Below are 10,061 nucleotides of genomic sequence, written 5' to 3'. Positions count from 1 at the left end.
TAGGTTATTTATGTACACATGACCTGACACTTGAACTAATTTCTCATTTACAAAATCAAACAAAACACAAATTATGCCATTCCAGTTGGTTAATGAAGCAACCAGTGTTACGTACGGCGACGAAAGGAGACGACACAAAGGCAGGAATAAGTTCAATAGGTTTATTGACACTGATGATTAGTCAATCAATCAATCAATCAATCAATCAATGTTTATTTATATAGCCCTAAATCACAAGTGTCTCAAAGGGCTGCACAAGCCACAACGACATCCTCGGTACAGAGCCCACAAGAGCAAGGAAAAACTCACCCCAGTGGGACGTCAATGTGAATGACTATGAGAAACCTTGGAGAGGACGCATATGTGGGTAACCCCTCCCCCCCCTCTAGGGGAGACCGAATGCAATGGATGTCGATTGGGTCTGACATAATATTGTGAGAGTCCAGTCCATAGTGGATCCAACATAATAGTAAGAGTCCAGTCTATAGTGGGGCCAGCAGGAAACCATCCCGAGCGGAGACGGGTCAGCAGCGCAGAGATGTTCCCAACCGATGCACAGGCGAGCAGTCCACCACAGGTCCCGACTCTGGACAGCCAGCACTTCATCCATGGCCACCGGACCTGTGTGTCTTCCCCTCCACAAGGGAGAGGGGAGCAGAGGAGAAAGGAAAAGAAACGGCAGATCAACTGGTCTAAAAAAAGGGGGGTTATTTAAAGGCTAGAGTATACAAATGAGTTTTAAGATGGGACTTAAATGCTTCTACTGAGGTAGCATCTATAACTGTTACCGGGAGGGCATTCCATAGTACTGGAGCCCGAATAGAAAACGCTCTATAGCCCGCAGACTTTTTTTGGGCTCTGGGAATCACTAATAAGCCGGAGTTGGAGTATGTATGCTACTCAGTGGCGGGCCGTGCGTTTCCCACCTAGGCCTTCAGTGATGTCTGACTTCAATGATTACCTCTCAAAATACCATCATTTATGTCACCACATGACCATCGCTGGAGAAATACTATACAGGAACACATTTACGCACTACTGAGTATTGAATTACATCAACAGCGTGCATAACGGGTTATTTTCTGAGACATTTGAAAATCAATAAACCCGCATTAGCAATTAAAATATATCTTATGTGGTACTGTCAAAATTAAAATTGCAAAAAAAAACATATTAAAAGTGAAAAAATAAAGAAATAAAATATCTGAACTCACAATTCGTAGAACCCATTCGAGCTTCCGGTGTTGTATTTTCGTTTAAAATCATTACATCACCTTATTTTGCATAACCCTCTACCTCACATTGCCAATAAGAGATTGGAGAACTGGTAGGAGCAAGACACACACTAAGGACTGTGTTTGTTTACTTTAAGGACATAATTCACCACACCTGCTTACTTGACTTTGTCGTCATTATTCACTGCCATTTTTCTATTGTGCACATAAAAATGTTGTTCTTGTCTACCATTCATATATGCAGTTAAGAGTGAGTATTTTGGTGCGGCCCCTTTCAGTGACCGTCAAGAGTTTTACCCAAACGTGGGGGCTTGTTGTGACCACCATTTTGGGTCACTTTATGTAAAAAGATATTTCAAGTTGTCTTGCTTTCGCGTTACAAGCGCAACACTGGTGACCCCGACGCTTCACTGAATGCATTCAGTGAATAGTATCGACCATGACGGCGAATGCAGTTTCACTAAACCTACGCAGTGGCCTAGTGGTTAGAATGTCCGCCCTGAGATCGGTAGGTTGTGAGTTCAAACCCCGGCCGAGTCATACCAAAGACTATTAAAATGGGACCCATTACCTCCCTGCTTGGCACTCAGCATCAAGGGTTGGAATTGGGGGTTAAATCACCAAAAATTATTCCCGGGCGCGGCACCGCTGCTGCTCACTGCTCCCCTCACCTCCCAGGGGGTGATCAAGGGGATGGGTCAAATGCAGAGGACACATTTCACCACACCTAGTGTGTGTGTGACAATTATTGGTACTTTAAAGGCCTACTGAAATGCGATTTTCTTATTTAAATGGGGATAGCAGGTCCATTCTATGTGTCATACTTGATCATTTCGCGATATTGCCATTATTTTGCTGAAAGGATTTAGTAGAGAACATCGACGATAAAGTTCGCAACTTTTGGTTGCTGATAAAAAAGCCTTGCTTCTACCGGAAGTAGCAGACGAGTAGCGTGACATCTCAGGTTGTGGGGTTCCTCACATCTGCACATTGTTTACAATCATGACCACCAGCAGCGAGAGCGATTCGGACCTAGAAAGTGACGATTTCCCCATTAATTTGAGCGAGGATGAAAGATTTGTGGATGAGGAAAGTGAGAGTGAAGGACTAGAGGGCAGTGGGAGCGATTCAGATAGAGAAGATGCTGTGAAAGGCGGGTGGGACCTGATATTCAGCTGGGAATGACTAAAACAGTAAATAAACACAAGACATATATATATATACTCTATTAGCCACAACACAACCACACTTATATTTAATATGCCACAAATTAATACCACATAACAAACACCTCCCCCCTCCCGTCCATATAAACCGCCAATGCAACTCAAACACCTGCACAACATACTCAATCCCACAGCCCAAAGTACCATTCACCTCCCCAAAGTTCATACAGCAAATATATTTCCCCAAAGTCCCCAAAGTTACGTACGTGACATGCACATAGCGGCACGCACGTACGGGCAAGCGATCAAATGTTTGGAAGCCGCAGCTGCATGCGTACTCACAGTACCGCATCTACGCATCCAACTCAAAGTCCTCCTGGTAAGAGTCTCTGTTGTCCCAGTTCTCCACAGGCCAATGGTAAAGCTTGACTGTCATCTTCCGGGAATGTAAACAATGAAACACCTGCTGTGTTTGTGTTGCTGCAGTCGGCCGCAATACACCGCTTCCCACCTACAGCTTTCTTCTTTGCTGTCTCCATTGTTCATTGAACAAATTGCAAAAGATTCACCAACACAGATGTCCAGAATACTGTGGAATTCCATCCATCCATCCATCTTCTTCCGCTTATCCGAGGTCGGGTCGCGGGGGCAGCAGCCTAAGCAGGGAAGCCCAGACTTCCCTCCCCCCAGCCACTTCGTCCAGCTCCTCCCGGGGGATCCCGAGGCGTTCCCAGGCCAGCCGGGAGACATAGTCTTCCCAACGTGTCCTGGGTCTTCCCCGTGGCCTCCTACCGGTCGGACGTGCCCTAAACACCTCCCGAGGGAGGCGATCGGGTGGCATCCTGACCAGATGCCCGAACCACCTCATCTGGTTCCTCTCGATGTGGAGGAGCAGCGGCTTTACTTTGAGCTCCCCCCGGATGACAGAGCTTCTCACCCTATCTCTAAGGGAGAGCCCTGCCACCCGGCGGAGGAAACTCATTTAGGCCGCTTGTACCCGTGATCTTGTCCTTTCGGTCATAACCCAAAGCTCATGACCATAGGTGAGGATGGGAACGTAGATCGACCGGTAAATTGAGAGCTTTGCCTTCCGGCTCAGCTCCTTCTTCACCACAACGGATCGATACAGCGTCCGCATTACTGAAGATGCCGCACCGATCCGCCTGTCGATCTCAGGATCCACTCTTCCCTTACTCGTGAACAAGACTCCGAGGTACTTGAACTCCTCCACTTGGGGCAGGGTCTCCTCCCTAACCCGAAGATGGCATTTCACCCTTTTACGGGCGAGAACCATGGACTCGGACTTGGAGGTGCTGATTCTCATCCCAGTCGCTTCACACTCGGCTGCGAACCGATCCAGCGAGAGCTGAAGATCCTGGCCTGATGAAGCCATCAGGACCACATCATCTGCAAAAAGCAGAGACCTAATCCTGCAGCCACCAAACCAGATCCCCTCAACGCCTTGACTGCGCCTAGAAATTCTGTCCATAAAAGTTATGAACAGAATCGGTGACAAAGGGCAGCCTTGGCGGAGTCCAACCCTCACTGGAAACGTGTCCGACTTACTGCCGGCAATGCGGACCAAGCTCTGACACTGATCATACAGGGAGCGGACCGCCAAAATCAGACAGTCCGATACCCCATACTCTCTGAGCACTCCCCACAAGACTTCCCGAGGGACACGGTCGAATGCCTTCTCCCAAGTCCACAAAACACATGTAGACTGGTTGGGCAAACTCCCATGCACTCTCAAGGACCCTGCCGAGAGTATAGAGCTGGTCCACAGTTCCACGACCAGGACGAAAACCACACTGTTCCTCCTGAATCCGAGGTTCGACTATCCGGCGTAGCCTCCTCTCCAGTACACCTGAATAGACCTTACCGGGAAGGCTGAGGAGTGTGATCCCACGATAGTTGGAACACACCCTCCGGTTCCCCTTCTTAAAGAGAGGAACCACCACCCCGGTCTGCCAATCCAGAGGTACCGCCCCCGATGTCCACGCGATGCTGCAGAGTCTTGTCAACCAAGACAGCCCCACAGCATCCAGAGCCTTAAGGAACTCCGGGCGGATCTCATCCACCCCCGGGGCCTTGCCACCGAGGAGCTTTTTAACTACCTCAGCAACCTCAGCCCCAGAAATAGAAGAGCCCACCACAGATTCCCCAGGCACTGCTTCCTCATAGGAAGACGTGTTGGTGGGATTGAGGAGGTCTTCGAAGTATTCCCTCCACCGATCCACAACATCCGCAGTCGAGGTCAGCAGAAGACCATCCTCACCATACACGGTGTTGATAGTGCACTGCTTCCCCTTCCTGAGGCGGCGGATGGTGGTCCAGAATAGCTTCGAAGCAGTCCGGAAGTCGTTTTCCATGGCTTCCCCGAACTCCTCCCATGTCCGAGTTTTTGCCTCCGCAACCGCTGAAGCCGCACACCGCTTGGCCTGTCGGTACCTGTCCGCTGCCTCAGGAGTCCTATGAGCCAAAAGAACCCGATAGGACTCCTTCTTCAGCTTGACGGCATCCCTCACCGCCGGTGTCCACCAACGGGTTCTAGGATTACCGCCACGACAGGGACCAACTACCTTGCGGCCACAGCTCCAATCAGCTGCCTCGACAATAGAGGCGCGGAACATGGTCCACTCGGACTCAATGTCCAGCACCTCCCTCGTGACATGTTCAAAGTTCTTTCGGAGGTGGGAATTGAAATTCTCTCTGACAGGAGATTCTGCCAGACGTTCCCAGCAAACGCTCACAATGCGTTTGGGCCTGCCAGGTCTGTCCGGCATCCTCCCCCACCATCGCAGCCAACTCACCACCAGGTGGTGATCGGTTGAAAGCTCCGCCCCTCTCTTCACCCGAGTGTCCAAAACATGAGGCCGCAAATCCGATGACACAACTACAAAGTCGATCATGGAACTGCGGCCTAGGGTGTCCTGGTGCCAAGTGCACATATGGACACCCTTATGTTCGAACATGGTGTTCATTATGGACAATCTGTGACGGGCACAAAAGTCCAATAACAGAACACCACTCGGGTTCAGATCCGGGCGGCCATTCTTCCCAATCACGCCTCTCCAGGTTTCACTGTCGCTGCCAACATGAGCATTGAAGTCCCCCAGTAGAACGAGGGAATCACCCGGGGGAGCACTCTCAAGTACTCCCTCGAGCGAATCCAAAAAGGGTCGGTACTCTGAGCTGCCGTTTGGCGCGTAAGCGCAAACCACAGTCAGGACCCGTCCCCCCACCCGAAGGCAGAGGGAAGCTACCCTCTCGTCCACCGGGTTGAACTCCAACGTGCAGGCTCTGAGCCGGGGAGCAACAAGAATTGCCACCTCAGCCCGTCGCCTCTCATTGCCGGCAACGCCAGAGTGGAAGAGAGTCCAGCCCCTCTCGAGAGAACTGGTTCCAGAGCCCTTGCTGTGCGTCGAAGTGAGTCCGACTATATCTAGCCGGAACTTCTCAACCTTGCGCACTAGCTCAGGCTCCTTTCCCCCCAGCGAGGTGACGTTCCACGTCCCAAGAGCTAGCTTCTGTAGCCGAGGATCGAACCGCCAAGTGCCCTGCCGTCGGCTGCCGCCCAGCTCACACTGCACCCGACCTCTATGGCCCCTGCTATGGATGGTGAGCCCATTGGAGGGGGGACCCACGTTGCCTCTTCGGGCTGTGCCCGGCCGGGCCCCATGGGGACAGGCCCGGCCACCAGGCGCTCGCCATCGTGCCCCACCTCCGGGCCTGGCTCCAGAGGGGGGCCCCGGTGACCCGCGTCCGGGCGAGGGAAATCTGGGTCCTTTATTTGTATTCGTCATGGAGGTCTTCGAGCTGCTCTTTGTCTGATCCCTCACCTAGGACCAGTTTGTCTTGGGAGACCCTACCAGGGGGCATAAAGCCCCCGGACAACATAGCTCCTAGGATCATTGGGACACGCAAACTCCTCTACCACGGTAAGGTGGCAGCTCAGAGAGGAGATACTGTGGAACTTTGCGATGAAAACAGACGACTTAATAGCTGGCCACCATGCTGTCCCAAAATGTCCTCTACAATCTGTGACGTCACGCGCTGACATCATCATACCGAGACGTTTTCAGCAGGATATTTCGCGCAAAATTTAAAATTGCACTTTAGTAAGCTAAGCCCATATTGGCATGTGTTGCAATGTTAAGATTTCATCATTGATATATAAACTATCAGACTGCGTGGTCGGTAGTAGTGGGTTTCAGTAGGCCTTTAACTTTAACTTTAACTTTTACTTTAACTGAAGCTGCTTGAGTTCTGTTAATCTTCCGCAACTGCATGGTTTGCCTGGGCCGAAGCACCGTTTGCGTTGCGTGGTATCACCAAAGACGACACAAAGTTTTATTGTGTAATTTCCTCCCTCGGGAGTGCAACGGCGACCAGAGTGGTTAGCGTCCTTAGGCGTCCACCGGAGGGGAACAAGTATCTCACGTTGAAGGCTCATCTCTTAAAGACATTCAAGCTAGCTGCCTTTTTTCGTTCCAGGGGCAGTATAAATATACAGTATATATATACAGTATATATATATATATATATATATACACAGTATATATATATATATATATATACAGTATATATATATACACACACTATATATATATATATATATATATATATATATATATATATATACATATACATATATATATATATATATATATATATATATATATATATATATATATATATATATATATATATACATATGTATAGATATATGTATAGATTTGTCTTGCCCAACGATTTCCCCTTCTGTCTTCTTTTTTCTTCTTCTTTCTAGTCAAATACAAATAAGGCAACAAGAGAAATATTCCACACTTCTCTTTTCCCTTTTTTTTGGTAAATCTGTACAGTAGATATGGGCACCTATACCAACAATATGATTTGCTTGCACAGTTGGACAGGACATATTTAAAAAAATGAAAATACAAAAAAAAAAATTTGGGAAAAAATAAATAAACTTGGGATATGTTTTGTAGATTGTGGCGGGCCGGCCCCGGCTGTATATGGTAACGTGCGACACTTTGAATTTGAAGAAGTTGTGTGACTGTTTTTTGTCACGAACTCGCATGGCTGCGGTAACAATCCTCGAGCCCTGACTGGAGGGCGAGGCTGGCATAAATAGCAGCCTGATTGACAATTATGACCAGGTGTGGCACTGGCCACATATATATATATATATATATATATATATATATCAATCAATCAATCAATGTTTATTTATATAGCCCTAAATCACAAGTGTCTCAAAGGGCTGCACAAGCCACAACGACATCCTCGGTATAGCCCACATAAGGGCAAGGAAAAACTCACCCCAGTGGGACGTCGATGTGAATGACTATGAGAAACCTTGGAGAGGACCGCATATGTGGGTAACCCCCCCCCCCCCAGAGGAGAAAAGAAAAGAAACGGCAGATCAACTGGTCTAAAAAAGGGGGGCTATTCAAAGGCTAGAGTATACAAATGAGTTTTGAGATGGGACTTAAATGTTTCTACTGAGGTAGCATCTCTAACTGTTACCGGGAGGGCATTCCATAGTGCTGGAGCCCGAATAGAAAACGCTCTACAGCCCGCAGACTTTTTTTGGGCTCTGGGAATCACTAATAAGCCGGAGTTCTTTGAACGCAGATTTCTTGCCGGGACATATGGTACAATACAATCGGTAAGATAGGCTGGAGCTAGACCGTGTAGTATTTTATACGTAAATAGTAAAACCTTAAAGTCGCATCTTAAGTGCACAGGAAGCCAGTGCAGGTGAGCCAGTATAGGCGTAATATGATCAAACTTTCTTGTTCTTGTCAAAAGTCTAGCAGCCGCATTTTGTACCAACTGTAATCTTTTAATGCTAGACATAGGGAGACCCGAAAATAATACGTTACAGTAATCGAGACGAGACGTAACGAACGCATGAATAATGATCTCAGCGTCGCTAGTGGACAAAATGGAACGAATTTTAGCGATATTACGGAGATGAAAGAAGGCCGTTTTAGTAACACTCTTAATGTGTGACTCAAAGGAGAGAGTTGGGTCGAAGATAATACCCAGATTCTTTACTGAGTCGCTTTGTGTAATTGTTTGGTTGTCAAATGTTAAGGTGGTATTATCAAATAAATGTCGGTGTTTAGCAGGACCGATAATCAGCATTTCCGTTTTCTTAGTGTTGAGTTGCAAGAAGTTTACGGACATCCATTGTTTAATTTCATTAAGACACGCCTCCAGCTGACTACAATCCGGCGTGTTGGTCAGCTTTAGGGGCATGTAGAGTTGGGTGTCATCAGCATAGCAATGAAAGCTAACACCGTATTTGCGTATGATGTCGCCTAGCGGCAGCATGTAAATACTAAAGAGTGCAGGGCCAAGAACCGAACCTTGGGGGACTCCGCACGTTACCTTAACATAGTCCGAGGTCACATTGTTATGGGAGACGCACTGCATCCTGTCAGTAAGATAAGAGTTAAACCACGACAAGGCTAAGTCTGACATACCAATACGTGTTTTGATACGCTCTAATAAAATATTATGATCGACGGTATCGAAAGCAGCGCTAAGATCAAGAAGCAGCAACATAGATGACGCATCAGAATCCATCGTTAGCAGTAGATCATTAGTCATTTTTGCGAGGGCTGTCTCCTTAGAGTGATTTGCCCTGAAACCGGATTGAAAAGGTTCACAGAGATTGTTAGACATTAAGTGTTCATTTAGCTGCTGTGCGACAATTTTTTCGAGGATTTTCGAGATAAACGGAAGGTGGGACACCGGCCGGTAGTTTACCATGAGGTCAGGATCGAGGTTAGGTCTTTTGAGCAAAGGATGAATAACCGCTTTTTTGAATGCTAGTGGAACAGTGCCAGAGGAAAGTGATAAGTTTATAATATTTAGCACTGATGGACCTAATAATACAAAAAGCTCCTTAATAAGTTTCCCAGGAAATGGGTCAAGTAAACATGTTGTTTGTTTTGTCCCATTGACACATCTTAACAATTCCTCTAATGTTATTTCATCAAAGAGAGAGAAACTATTTTGGAGGGCGGTATCCTTCGTAGATACAGTCGTATCTGTGTTAATAGAACCCAGTTGTAGCTGCGATGCATTGTCTTTAATCTCCTTTCTAATGAGTTCAATTTTCTTATTAAAGAAATTCATAAAATCATCTGCTGAGTGGGTGGAGCTACTGGGAGGAGTCCCTTGTTGGGTTAGCGATGCTACTGTACTAAACAAAAATTTCGGATAATTTTTGTTGAGGTGGATGAGATTTGATATTTAGCTTTAGCTAGGGTAAGCATGTGTTTATAAGTTGTTAAACTATCACTCCATGCTTGATGGAAAACCTCAAGTTTAGTAGCGCGCCATTTGCGTTCCAGCTTTCTACATGATAATTTATGGGCTCTAGTTTCTTCTGTAAACCATGGGGTGCGCCTTTTAGGGGCTCTTTTAAGCTTTAGCGGTGCTATACTATCAATGGTGTCGCGCAGGGCGTCGTTAAAGTTGTTAGTGAGGTTATCAATAGAGCCGACATAATTTGGGAATGGTGCCATTACCGAAGGCAGTAGGCCAGCAAGAGTCATCGTTGTGGCAGCATTAATGTTGCGGCTGCTATAGTAGTTATTATTATTAGTTTGTTGACAATGAGTCAGAACTTCGAATTTTA

The sequence above is a fragment of the Nerophis lumbriciformis genome, linkage group LG01, assembly GCF_033978685.3.
Source record: "Nerophis lumbriciformis linkage group LG01, RoL_Nlum_v2.1, whole genome shotgun sequence".
NCBI classification, from domain to species: Eukaryota; Metazoa; Chordata; class Actinopteri; order Syngnathiformes; family Syngnathidae; genus Nerophis; species Nerophis lumbriciformis.
Note: the sequence above shows the minus strand (reverse complement) of the source record.